This window comes from Triticum urartu, chromosome 7A (genome assembly GCF_056163025.1).
Source record: "Triticum urartu cultivar PI428250 chromosome 7A, HENAU_Tu73, whole genome shotgun sequence".
Lineage (NCBI taxonomy): Eukaryota > Viridiplantae > Streptophyta > Magnoliopsida > Poales > Poaceae > Triticum > Triticum urartu.
Window position 1 is genome coordinate 194,471,276 of NC_141879.1, and position 12,222 is coordinate 194,483,497.

Here is a 12,222-nt window from a genome sequence, read left to right on the forward strand (position 1 = left end):
TGAAATACTTGTTGCAGGACTATCACAACCTCCGTGTCACCGCCTCCAACCGCAACGTTGAAGAGCTGGGCAAGCGGACTTCCGACTTGTCGGAGAGCCGGAGTAAGTCCTTTTTCTTCTTTGCGGGGGCGCGCTGGCGCACCCGCGGGCTGTAGTCCCCGAGATTCGGGCCGACTGCTGAGCAGTCGGGCCGGATCTCCCCGGCGACCTTCTTCGTTGATGACTTAGCGCCTTCTTTCTTCTTTCTCTTCAGAGGCCAACGCCGCTCTTCAACAGCAGTTGAGCGAAGCCAACTCCGCGTTGCGCGCCAAGGGGGAGGAGTGCAGCAAGCTCGCCGCCGAGCGTGATCTGCTGGCCGCACAATTGGCAGAGCGGAAGGAGTTGCTTACGAAGACGCAGAAGGAGGCGGAAGAGGCGGAAGCCGCCCTCCTGGCCGAGTTCGCGAGCGAGCGCTCCTCCTGGACCGACAAGGAGGCAATGCTGGTCTCTGGCTTCCACGAGATCGAGGACCTTGTCGACGGTGAGCTTCTTTGCTTTCCTTCTTCGAGCCGCTGCCTATAGGTCGAGCCGACTCCTGGTTTTTTGACTTGTTCTTCATTCTTTCCGTCTTGGCAGACTTCTTCCCCGGCCACTCGCAGGCCGCCATTCAAGCTATTGAGGCCGACCGCGAGGAGCGGAGGGCGGGTGGCACGGAGATCGCCGCTGATGCCCCTTGGACTCTTGACGAGCATATTCTGAGCATTGGGGCTCGCCTGCGGCCGGCCCACCAGATGTTGCGCCGGCTTCAACGTGTCGGCGCCCAAGCCATCGCCGCCCTATGGCCAGACATGCAGGCTCCACGCACCCCCAGTCGGACTGCCGACTGGCTGGAGGTCGTGTCTGGCCGTCTTGAGGCCTGGAAGGGTTCCTCGGCCCGGGCCGGAGCGTGCCGAGCCTTGGAATTCGTCAAGGCGTGGTACCCGGGGCTAGACCTGGACCGGCTGGCCACACTCCGGTTAGAGGCCCAGCCAGAGCTGGTAGCCGCGGAAGATGCCCTTGTCAAGCGTGCGGCGGCGATCACCGAGTACACCGACACCAGCATCTTTGTCCCCGAGCGGGCTGAAGACGGCGAGGAGGTGCCGCCGAAGTGGTTTGGGCTGAACCCCGACTACGGCGAGGACACGGCAGAGGTGATCGACTCCAGCATCGAGGAGGAAGACGAGGCGGAGGACGGGAGCGAGACGGAGGCACCGGAAGACGGAGCGGACGGCCAGCCTCAGCTCGACCGCGCCTCGAGCAACGAGCCGTGCCAGCCAGAGCCGACTACTGCCGGAGGTGATCAAGCCGAGACCGTCCAGCCGGCCTCCCCAACGTCCAACACCGCCGTCTCCTCCGATCCTCCAAACCCGTCTGCCGCCCCCTAGGCTGCCACCTTGTCTTTGTTTTATCTGTTCTAATAGTTTTTGAAGAACTTGTTAATTTGCACAATTCGACCCATGGGGTGTATTTTGAAACTCTGCTCGAAGATTCGGCCAAGGGCCTTTGTTATGTAAATATTCATCCGACTTCTATCCTTCTTGCTCATTGTTCTTTTGGCTTTTTCCTTTGCCGCCTTCCCTCAGTTGCCGTCTTTGTCAGTCAGACAGCCGCTCCACGGACTGCTGCTGGATCAAATTCTTGGTCACTTTGGGAAGGCAAGTACTTAGCCGTTTTTAGGGTTGTTTTAACAAGTCGGATAGAAGGCGGCAAGCCGACTATTCAAGAGTCGGTTTGCAAAAAAAGGCTGGAAGCCGGCCTTAAGCTATGTTTGTGCTTTGAGTCCTTAGCCATTTTTTCATGTGGACGCCCATTATTCCTTACTCCTGCCCACCAGACAGTCTCTCTGCGAGCTGTGGCTTCTGGCAGGAGACGGTTTAGACGCCACACACTACTCGTCCGGCTGTAGGAAGCATTTCATAGCGCAGGTCGGCAAGTCCCCGGGCCGACTAGTCGAACCCGGTGCCAAACGACATAACAAAGAGTAATATACTCGAAGGCGTATTTCTTATCATATAGATAAAAGAGGGCAGTCCCCAAGCTCTTCTCGGGGCCCCCGAAGTCTTGGTACTTTTAATACAAAAGGTAGCGTGATACATACTGCGTTTAACTGTAAAATTTTTGGAGGAGATTTGCATTCCATGGCCGCTCTGTCTCTTTGCCGGAGTCATCCATCTTGCGTGCTCGGGGCTTCTGAGCGTCGATCAGGTAGTAGGAGTCATTGCCCAGCACTTTGCTGATGATGAAGGGGCCTTCCCAAGGTGCCGACAGCTTGTGCTGGCTGGCTGTTCGCTGGATTAATCGGAGCACGAGGTCGCCCTCCTGGAAAGATCTCGGCCTGACCTTCCTGTTGTAGTATCTGCGCAGGCTCTGCTGGTAGATGCTGGACTGGCTGAGTGCCAACAGCCGGCCCTCTTCCAGAAGGTCGACGCCATCTTGTCGTGCTTCTTCTGCTTCTTCCTCGGTGTACATGGTGACTCGCGGGGAATCGAACTCTATGTCCGTTGGGATGACGGCTTCAGCACCGTAGACGAGGAAGAAAGGCGTGAAGCCGGTTGACTTGTTTGGAGTCGTGCGCAGACTCCAGAGGACGGCTGGCAACTAGTCGAGCCAGCAGCTAGCCGAGCGCTCCAGAGGTTCGATTAGTCGGGGCTTGATGCCGGACAGGATGAGGCCGTTTGCTTGCTCCACCTGGCCGTTTGACTGTGGATGGGCGACGGATGCTAGGTCCAGTCGGATGCCCTATGTCGCATAGAAACGGGCCAAGGTGCCTTTGGCAAAATTCGTGCCGTTGTCGGTGATGATGCTGTGTGGTATGCCGTACCGAATTGTGATGTCGGAGATGAAAGTCACGGCAGTCGGACCGTTCAGTTTCTTGATTGGCTTCGCTTCTATCCACTTGGTGAACTTGTCCACCGCGACAAGTAAGTGAGTTAAGCCGCCTCGTGCCGTCTTGAATGGTCCCACCATGTCTAGACCCCAAACTGTGAAAGGCCAGGCAATGGGGATGGTCTTGAGTGCAGAAGCCGGCTGATGCGGCTTGGAGCGGAACTTCTGGCACCCATTGCATTTTTGGACCAATTCCTTGGCCTCTTCTAAGGCCGTTGGCCAAAAGAAACCGTGTCGCAAAGCTTTGGCGACGAGTGCTCTTGAAGCCGCATGGTGGCCGCACTCGCCTTGATGGATGTCTTTGAGAATTGCTTGGCCTTGCTCTGGCTCTACGCAGCGCTGGTAGACACCAGTGACGCTGCGCCTGACTAGCTCTCTGTTGACTATGGTGTAGGCTGCCGCTCGGCATTGTACTTGCCGAGCTAAGGTCTCATCAGTCGGCAGCTCTTTGCTCACCAGAAATTTGAGGATGGGCTGAGCCCATGAGGGTGCTGCTATTTCTTCGACTGCCAGAACTGTGATTTGGACGAGGGTGGCTGGGCTGGGAGGCGGCGGGTTGGAGTCAACAACCGCTTGCTGGATTAATGAAGTCCCCGGGCCGACTGGCGCGGCTCTTGGGCTGAGTTCTGGAGTCTTCGGGCCGGCCTCCGCAGTCCCCGGGCCAGGTTCTGCAGTCCCTGGGCCGGCCTCGACTGTGGCGGCTTTGGAGCCATCTGCCAAAATCCCCGTACCGCCTGCCGGGGCTCTGGAGTCGGATCCGACTTCTTCGGGAGGAGCCGACACGAAGATGGAGTCTGATTCTGGTGAAGGCTTGACAGACAGCTTGAGGAGGCATTGAAGGGCGACGCCGGATGGTATTGCTTGGCGGGTAGAGCCGATTCATGCCAAGGCGTCTGCTTGGTCGTTGTCGTTTCTTGGCACATGGAGGAACTCGCACCCCTCGAAATACCCACTGAGTTGCTGCACGAGGAAACGGTAACTCGCCATGTTTGCATCTTTGGCGTCCCAGTCGCCAGATGACTGCTAGACTACTAAGTCCGAGTCGCCATAACACAGGATCCGGCGAATGCCAAGTTCTTTGGCAAGCCGAAGCCCATGAATGAGCGCCTCATACTCGGCGACGTTGTTGGAGGCGACAAAATGGATTTGCAACGCGTATTTGAGCTTGTCGCCTTTAGGAAAAGTGAGGACAATGCCGGCTCCCAAGCCGGTGCGCATCTTGGAGCCGTCGAAATGCATCCGCCAATGGGTGGAGTCGGGCGCTGGAGGTAGGTACTGGGTCTCGGCCCAGTCGACGAGAAAGTCGGCCAGTGCTTGTGACTTGATGGTGGTGCGGGGCTGGTAGTGGATGGTGTAGGGAGCCAGCTCTATGGCCCACTTGGCCACTCGGCCAGAAGCATCTCGGCTTCCGATGATCTCGGCAAGTGGGGCCGTGCAGACCACAGTGATTGGATGCTCTTGGAAGTAAGGCTTCAATTTCTTGGCGGCAAAGTGCACGCCATAGCACATCTTCTGGTAGTGGGGGTAGTTCTTCTTGGAGGCCGACAGTACTTTGCTCAGGTAATATACCGGTCTCTGGACAGGTAGTGCCTTGCCTTCCTCCTTGCGTTCCACTACAATGACTGTGCTGACTACCCGACTGGTGGCGGCGATGTACAGGAGCATAGGTTCCTTAGGAGTCGGAGCCGCCAGAACGGGTGGAGTAGTCAGCATCTTCTTTAACTGGAGAAAAGCTTCTTCCGCCTTGTGGTTCCACTCGAAAAAAGTGGTCTTCTTCATGAGCTGGTATAAGGGGAGAGCTTTCTCGCCCAGCCGACTGATGAATCGGCTGATGGACGCCAAGCAGCCGGTGAACTTTTGCACGTCCAGCAGTCGGCTGGGTACCTCCATCTTCTCAATGGCCTTGATCTTTACAGGGTTGCACTCTATGCCGCGTTCAGAGACCGGGAAGCGAAGGAGTTGGCTGGCTGGTACTCCGAAGACGCACTTCTCAGGGTTGAGCCTGATCTAGAATCGGCACAGGTTCTCAAAGGTCTCCTTGAGGTCTTCCAGCAGTGTTCCACGCTTTTCCGTCTTCACCACCACATCGTCCACGTAGATGTGGGCGTTTCTGCCGAGTTGCTTGAGGAGGCACTTCTGCATGCAATGCTGGAAGGTGGCGCCGGCATTCCTTAAGCCGAACGTCATGGTGAGGTAGCAGAAGGCTCCAAACGGCGCGATGAAGGCGGTCTTCAGTCTGTCGGCCGGGTTCAGCTTGATCTGGTGATATCCTGAATATGCGTCCAAAAAGCTCAACAGCTCGCATCCGGCAGTGGAGTCTATCACCTGATCAATTCTTGGTAGGGCAAACGGGTCCTTGGGGCAGGCCTTGTTGAGGCTTGTGTAGTCAATACACATTCGCCACTGCTTGTTCTTCTTCAGTACCAGGACCGGGTTGGCTAGCCATTCTGGAAAGAATACTTCCATAATGAAGCCGGCTGCTAGGAGTCGGGCTATCTCTTCTCCGACAACTCTTCTCTTTTCTTCTGATAGGCGGCGCAAGGGCTGCCTGACCGGCTTTGCATCATATCGGACATGTAACTTGTGCTTAGCGAATTCCGTCGGTACACCTGGCATGTCTTTGGGGGACCATGCGAAGATGTCCCGATTCTCACAGAGGAAATCGACGAGCTCGCCTTCCTATTTGCTGTCGAGGTTTGTGCCTACGACAGTGTACCTCTCTGGGTGCTCCGGATCCAAGGGTATCTTCTTTGTCTCCTTGGCCGGCTTGAACGAACCCTCAGCCTCCGACTCCTTTGGGTTAGGCGACACCTCTAGCTGCTTGCCGGCCATCGCCACAACCCGGTCAAGGAGCCGCTTCTCGGCCGCGATCACCAGGGACTCGGCCAGCCGACTACTCTCAGCCGCACAGGTAGACGACTTCCGGTAGTCGCCGGCTACGGTCAGGATCCCCCTGGAACTGGGCATCTTCATTTTGAGGTAGGCGTAGTGGGGGACCGCCATGAACTTGGCCAGGGCGGGTTGGCCAAGTAGTGCATGGTATGGGCTCTTGAGGTCCACCACCTGGAACCAAACTGACTCTCGGCGGAAGTGATCTTTGTCTCCAAACAGGACGTCCATCAGGATCTTGCCGATTGGTGAGCAGGAAAGCCTAGGAACAATGCCGTGGAACACAGTCCGGCTGTTCTGAAGCTGTCTTTGCTTGATTCCTAATTTCTCCATGGTGTCCTTGTACAGGATGTTGATGCTGCTGCCTCCGTCTATCAGAACTCATGAGAAACGAGCAGCTCGTCTATCCGTGGCAAAGGTGGCATCCAAGACCAAGGCATAAGAGCCCGGACTCGGCATCACCTCTGGGTGATCAGCCCTGCTCCAGCTGATAGGCTTCTCGGACCAGTGCATGAACTCTGGCATCTCTGATGCTACAGCATATACCTCTTGTCGTTGCAGCCGCTTGCTACGTCGATCATCAGCCATGCTAGTAAATATTACGTAGGCTCCATGCTCTTCGGGGTACTCGTCTTGTACTGCGCCGATTGGCCTGATAGTCGGCTGCTGGGGCGGGGGCGGAGGCTGCTGCCCAGCAGGCGGAGGAGGTAGGAGGCCGTCTCCTTTGGCGATCCTGGTGAGCAAGTGGCACTTCCGGGTGGTGTGATTCGACGGCTTCGCGCCGCTATGGAACTTGCAAGGTCCATCCAGAGTCTGCTCGTATGAGAAAGCCGGCAACCAGTTGGGCTTGCCACCTTTCTGTCGCTTGGGTGGAGGCTGCCCATCCGGCTGCTGGCCTTCAACTGTCGCGACCTGCCGGCTGCTAGAAGCCGGCTGCAGGGCCTTGCGCTTGTGGTCATTCTGCTGTTGCCGCCGACTGGCGTCTCCTGCCGGAGTTCTTGGAGCCTGAGGGGCCACTTTGCCAGTTGCGCTAACTTGAATCTCCACCTTCATGGAGGAGTTGGCCGTGGCATACTTGTCTGCTATGATCAACAGCTCGTCGAGGGTTTTTGGCTCGTCGCAGAGGAGTTTATGCTTGAGGAGGGTGCCTTCTCTGCACCCGACGGTGAAATATTCGATAGCCTGCACCTCGTGCACGCCCTCGCAGGAGTTCCGAAGCTCGGCCCAACGCGTGAGGTAGTCGCGGATCGACTCGTTGGGGCCTTGCATGCACAAGGAAAGCTGGTGAGGCTTGGGAGGACGCTTGTACGTGCTTGTGAAGTTGCGGACGAATGCTTCGGTGAAGTCGACCCAACTGTTGATGCTACGGGGCTTCAGGCTGTTCAGCCATGTCCGGGTCGTGCCCTGGAGCATGAGTGGAACGTATTTTACGGCGACACGCTTGTTGCCGTTCGCTATGTTGACAGCCGTGGAGTAGTCAACCAGCCAGTCCTCCGGCTTCACGGAGCCGGTGTACTTGGGCGTGTCTCTTGGGAGCGTGAACCCTTTGGGAAAGGGCTCGTCTCGAATGCGGGGCCCGAAACAAGGCGGACCCAACTCGTCTTCTTCTTCCAGCACGAGGGATCGGTGAAGTTGATCGATTCGGTGGCGGGCGTCATTTTCCCCGACTCCCTCTCGGCGGCCAAGGCGGTCGCCGAGAGTCGGATGGTCAACAGGCGGCGGGGAGACTCGCCTTTCCTTGCGAGGAGGAGGAGGCGGACAGTCGTCCCGTCGTTCTACTGCTCTCGGGCGGCCGTCTTGGTCGCGCTCTATGGTAATGTGAGTGCGACTGTGGCTGACAGTCAGATCCTTGTCTTTCCTTCCTCGGGCGCCGCCAGTCGGCGTCCGAGACGTCGCGCCTTGATCTCGGCGAATGTCGTCGTTTTGCCGCTGCGGCGCCTCCGTGTGGCAGCCGGCCTCGTTCTGCGCGGCAGCCGCGTCGAGGAGCCGCTGGACTCGCCCCATCATCAAGCGGCGCTCCTCGCCCTCGAAGTTGTCCAGCTCGTCCGCCGCCGCCTGGGCGACTCGAATGTTCTCCGCAGGCGTGGCGTACACAGGGCGACTTGCCCCGAATAGGTTGGCGATGGCCACGCCGCGCTGCTGGACCGTGCCAAGGCGGCTGGGCCTGGCTGGGGCCGGCGAGCCACCAACAGCGCGATCTATCTCACGCTGGTAGGCTTCTAACAAGCGTCTCATGCTAGCCAGTTTCTTCGCGCCTTCGACGAGCTACAGGCGGCGCGCCTCCAACGTCTCCGCGTCAGCGTCTTCCGGAATGGGCGCAGTCAGGTCTTGTAGTGCCGCGCCAAGTGGGTCATGCGCTCCTCCGCCGGGAGGCTCATCATGACCGATGACGAGCACCTCGGTGACGGTGCTTCCATCGCTCTCCGCGCGAGGGAGAGGCTCGTCGTAGACCACCACGTTGGTGGGGAACGCGTCGAGCGACCCGGTGTCGGAGTCGACCAGCATCGGGTCGGTGGAACCTACAGACTCCAAGTCCACGGCAGGCTCGCCGGCGACGTGGAGTTGGTCAAGGAGGCCCGCGAGGAGGCTCTCGGGGCCGCCCGTGCCTGCGTTGGACGCAGGTTCGTCGGAGAGGCGAACCTCGCCGACAAGTTCGGCGAGGCAGCTGGCTGTGCAGGCACTCTCAACGCCGTGCAGCGCGTCAGCGCAAACTCAGTATGGTGTGCCTGGGTGGCTGTGCTCGCCAGGGAGGAAAAGGGTTCCTGTCCAGAGCAGGTCTCCGGACGATGGTGCACCATGCCCCACGGTGGGCGCCAAATGTCGGGGGTTGGGTGCGACATATGCCAAAGGATGGCTTATCATGGTGGGGGCGAGTAGAACGTCGCCGGTGCCTGGAAACAGAATAAGGCGAAGACATGCGTGCGGACGAATCTTACCCAGCTTCAGGGCTCTCCGGGGAGATAATACCCCTACTGCTGCTCTACGGGGTCTCCGCATGATCACTATGGTAAAGTGTTTACACAGTTGCTCCTTGAGCTATTTCCTGGAGGTAGGAGAAGGCAAGGCTAGCTCTCTCCTTCCTATATGATCTGGTCTAGTGCTAATGGATTCCAACCCTTTGCATGGATGCCCTGGGGGTTTATATAGGCCTACCCCCCAGGGGTACAATGGTAATCCGGCTGGGCGCAGGTCCAGCCGTCAGTCCCTCTAGCCGCCATCTTATCCGCCGACTCCCGGGGCCCGCCGACTGGCTTGGTGTGGGGCCGACAGGCCGCGTCCGCCGCGGGCGGGTCTTTGCCGGCTGCAGATTACTGTAGCCGTGCCTCTAATGACGCAGGCTCGGTCATGAGGTCGTGGCGACAGCCCCGCCGTCTGGCGGGCGATCACTGTGGCCACTACTTGTCGTGTCTGATTAATGGCTCGTGGGGCCCGTGGGAGGGGCCGGCCGACTACTGGTGGCCGACTCCCATCCGGGCCGACTGGTGGTGCTTTCGCCGTCTTTCATATGCCCGCCGACTGGTGGGACCCATCATCCCTGGGTCGTACCAGCAGGCCGTCGTGGGCACAGGGCTCCGCCCCCTAGGGCTGATGTCAGGGCCGGCACGGCAATAGTGTCGCGCCGCGCAGAGATCTTCGCGGGTACGGCGTACTGTAGCCACGCCTGCCCTTGGAAAAAGGGGCGGGAGTGGTCCTCACTGTGGCCACTCCCCGTCCCGTCCCTCTTTATGAGGGCATGGGGGTTGTTGGCGTCGCAGGCCGACTCCCCAAGGCTGGCTTCTCTCAAAGTCGCCGGTCAGGAGTCGGCTTATCCTGAAGTCGTCCCTGGGACTCGGTCGCGAGTGAGCAGCCGGCCGCCTCGCCGCCGACTCTCAGAAGGCGGCTCTTCGTCCCGGGGCCTCGAGGGGTGTAGTCTGCCCCGATGTCTTGAAAGGTTCTGGGCCTAGGTTGGCCTACCCGTGGCCCATTACTCCGACACTTTTGCCTTTGTCAGCAAAGATGATATGCTTCAGATGCGACGGAGATAATGGAGCATCCATCAATAGATTTTTGTCACTAGTCATGTGGTTTGTACATCCACTATCGAGGACCCACTCAGTGGCTTTGGGTTGATCATCCTGCAGATGAATTAGTGCAGCTTACAAACTCATATACTTCATCAGTGAAGAATATGACATCAATTCATCAGATCAATTTCATCAAGTAAAAGAACTGATAAAGCAATATGAGGACGTGAGAAATGAAAGTTCATTTCTTCATGATTAGCCTGCGTCCTATCAGGCATGCTCAGGTGTCCAACAAATTCTTCAGACGATTATGTGCGTCTGGAGACCTGACCCTGCAGAAGAGATTAGTTCTTTTTCTTCACCACCCACATCTGAAGGGGTGGCAAAGAGTTCATCATTCCGCGAGCTCCATACGAGAAGGATGGCATAGAAGCCAATCCATTTCGTTTCACATAAGATGGGTTAGAGTAAGCATATGAGTAAGCAGAGAAATTCTTCGAGGACTTATGGACATAATGATTTGAAGAATAATGCACATATCCATAATCCTTAGATCTTCCTTGTGAAACAGACGGGTTAGCATGATGATGTTCATATGAGGACTTTGATCCATATGAGGAATTTGGTCCGCATGAGGAATTTGATCTGGGTTCCTATTCTTCACAGGTGGCATCATGATGACATTCACCTGAAGATTTTCAAGGCATCTTTTGGGAACCCAGATTTTCTTCATGAGGGAGCCGTTCCTGCAGTTAGTGCCAACATATCTAGCAAATACTTCACCATTCTGATTTTTGAATAGCTTATAGTTGGAGTCAATTGACTCATCATCAGAATGAGGAGATTCACATGCAAATCCAGATAAGTTAGATGGATCAACTGGAGGTCCCTTTGCAGCAACCCATGTAGTTTTGGGGTACTGCTTAGGCTTCCAATATGTACCATCAGCATTGAGTTTCCTCTCAAAGGCGATACCCTCTTTCCTAGGGTTCCTGTTGAGGATCTGCTTTTTAAGCACATCACAAAGAGCCTGATGCCCTTTGAGGCTTTTGTACATGCCTTTCGTGTACAATTCCTTCAGCCCTGCATCGTTAGTGATACTAGCAATGTCCTCAGATGAGGAATTAGTGATAGCAGAGGCATGTGAAGAATTTGAAACATTAGTAGCATTTGAACATTCAGGTGAAGAATTAGCAGATTCATGTTCAATGCACTTCAAGCATGGAGGAACAAATTCTTCCTGAGATGCGCTGATTTGTTGAGCAAGTAATGAATCGCACTCCTTCTGAAGATCTTCATAACTCACTCTTAGCTTCTCAAGGTCTTGCTTTCTTTGAAGAAATTCATAAGAAAGCTTCTCATGATCCGATAAGAGAGTGTTATGTTGATCTTGAAGGGTGTCATACTTAGTATGAAGTCTCTGAAGACTTTCAGCCAAAGCTTTTGACCGATCCATTTCTTCACCCAACATATCATCGCTCTTGTTTAGCATATAGTGAGATTTTTCCAAAGCTCTTTGTTGTTTAGTAGCAAGGGAAGCAAGTTTGACATAGCTGGGTCCAAATTCATCACCAGATTCATCATCACTGGACTCGGATAGGTAGCATTCAGTTACCTCAGCATCTTTTGCCATAAGGCATGATGCATAAGATGATGATTCTGGTTCGAATGTCATCGTTTTGAGAGATTCCTTGAAGTCCTCAAACCAAGGATCATGACAGGTTCGATGACCTTCATAGACCTCAGAGAGACGGTCCCAGATGAGCTTCGCATGATCGAGATGCATGATACTCCTGAACTGATTTTGTGACAGACTGGAGCAGATGACATCCTTCGCCGTGAGGTTGAGAAGAGTATATTTGCGAATGTCATCAGCATCCGCCATCTTGCATAGATCAGTCAGGCCAATCTCAGTGACGGTCCACAACTCGATGTTCATCGCCATGAGGCGTTTCTTCATCATGGCCTTCCACTTGGGATACTTGTGACCGTCAAAGATGGGGCATGTCACCTTCGTCATACCTGCGGTCGACATAACTAAAACTCCAGGCGGTTAAACCAAAATCACACAGAACAAGGGAGTACCTTGCTCTGATACCAATTGAAAGTGCGTTATATCGACTAGAGGGGGGGGGGGTGAATAGGCGATTTTTATGAAATTCTTCACTGAGGAATTTGCCGGTGAGGAAATTCCTTAGCGAAGAACTACTAGCAGCGGAACAAGTACTCAAAAGTAAACACAACAGAATACAAGCATAGTCATCATGATGAAATGAAGACAGGCACAGAGTACAGGAAGCGTAATCGCAGGATAACACAGGATGAAGACAAACAGACTGAAGAAATTGAACTGAGGAAATTGAGAAAGTCTTCAGTCAAAGTCTTCAAACACAGATATGAACAAACATACAACACAGTTATGAGG

At 55.4% G+C, this 12,222-nt stretch overlaps 1 pseudogene; it reads left to right on the forward strand.

Annotated features, from left to right (window-relative positions):
• Positions 1 to 12,222, forward strand: part of LOC147958958 (uncharacterized) — a 58,280-nt pseudogene that overhangs the window by 801 nt on the left and 45,257 nt on the right.